The sequence below is a fragment of the Protopterus annectens genome, chromosome 10.part0 (assembly GCF_019279795.1).
Source record: "Protopterus annectens isolate FY-2018-M chromosome 10.part0, PAN1.0, whole genome shotgun sequence".
In the NCBI taxonomy this organism is placed as follows: domain Eukaryota; kingdom Metazoa; phylum Chordata; order Ceratodontiformes; family Protopteridae; genus Protopterus; species Protopterus annectens.
Window position 1 is genome coordinate 1,689,096,327 of NC_056744.1, and position 1,728 is coordinate 1,689,098,054.

The following is a 1,728-nucleotide window of genomic DNA, read 5'->3' on the forward strand; positions in this document are numbered from 1 at the left end:
AACTGAAAGCATCACTGTCATCCCTGGAACTAAAAGTCAGAGATCTTAAAGATTTACAAACCAAGAATGAGACAGAATTCCTGGAGATAGAAGTAAGTAAATTGACTATGGTTTGTTCTGAATGTTTTCAGTACAAGTGGTCTGCAACAAAACTGCAGGAAAGGCATTGTGCTTTGCAGGTCTGCATTGCATTACTTTACAAATAATTTCATGGCATACGCTATTAACTGTATGTAATTAGAGTATGTGAAGATCTGTTGGTTTTGTTGTAGTATTTTTTTAAGATTTGTGGCAATGATAAAGAAATGAGTCATTTCGAAAGCCGAATGTGTCAGGAGGTTATAATGTTGAATGAATCATGTTGACTGACTGAATATCTTTTACTCAAATATCATTGGTCGAAAAAGAAAGAAAAGCCAAAAACAACTTTCAGTGAACACTATTTATTTATTTATTTTTTTCAGGGGCACAAGCCTCTTTACATCCTCGCCATGTGGGCTAGACTTCAACACCCCCATCTTTTATATACCCAAATTGAATGCCCTAAGTAGTGGGGGGTGCAACTGCAAAGGGGGCCAAAAGTTGTTTTAGTATAACTGGGGCAAACAGCAGCATTCAAACAAAAGCTGTTCTGTGGTGACAGATCCCTGTATGTTAGTATTCAAAGGAACTACTTAAGGTTTATTTAATCCTTACACCTGATCTATTTGTGTAGACATGATTTGAACAAGAAGTGATAAATTAACTAGGGAATTATTTATTTTCTATAAAATCTGTCATTTAAGCACAGTAGATAAGACTATTAAATATGTGTAAAATAACACAACATTGCCATTGTTAATTTTAGTTGAGTGTATAAGTCTGATACAGTGCTTGTTGTGGCACAAAGGTTAGTGTTCCTATCACACGGTGCTTATACCACTAGCTTGGTTTCACTGTGTGCGCATTCTTTGCAAGTCTACATGTTCTTGTTTTGTCCAAAAAGGTTTTTTCCTTCATCTAAAAGACATGCAAGTATTTGAGTTGCAATCTCCAGTTGCATATAGTTTTGTGTGTGTGTGAGATTGACATTTCAGACAGAATTTGTTTTTGTTGGTTGCCAAAACAGGGTTTCTGCAGTACTGAATATGGTATTGGATCGCAGTATAAGGTTTAACAAGTATGGTCATTTTCCTGAACCCTATTGCTGCTGAACCCATAGTCTGAGCAAAGTATGTTTGTTTTGGTAGCTCTCCAGTAAAAAATGACCTGTGGTGTTAACTTATGGCCTTAACCTATGAAATGCCAAGAGTCCTTTACTTTTTTGAATGTGAATCTCCATATCATGCTGGTATCCACCCTGACAGTATCTCTTCTAGGAATTTGTCTCTGAATGTGACAAACACAAACTCATTAATCCAGAAGGATCAAGAAAAAAAGCAAAACCAAAAACATTTTTCATATATTATTGTTATTTTTCCAAACATTTAAATACAAGTTTATTTCTTCTGTACAAAGTATATATTTTTTGTACACCATCCTGATATACTTTGACATTTTTAATTGAAATAATTACATTGAGCAATTTGAATCTATCACTTTATATAGTTATCAAAAGCCTTTTACCCACTTTTTATTTCCTAAAAGAATAGTCAGGCTCTCTTCTACCATCTTGTAGCAATCGGTTCTTGGCAGACTACCTATTTATCCCTTCTCCCCCCTCACCTAACATCTGGAGTAAGTTTATTT

At 34.9% G+C, this 1,728-nt stretch overlaps 1 protein-coding gene across 1 annotated transcript in view; it reads left to right on the plus strand.

Annotated features, from left to right (window-relative positions):
- Positions 1-1,728, plus strand: part of LOC122814430 (zinc finger imprinted 2-like) — a 1,129,715-nt gene continuing 1,127,987 nt past the window's right edge. Inside the window, exon 1 of the mRNA XM_044087010.1 lies at positions 1-92. The gene's annotated coding sequence lies outside the window, so the exon portion shown is untranslated. The remainder of the gene's footprint in view (positions 93-1,728) is intronic.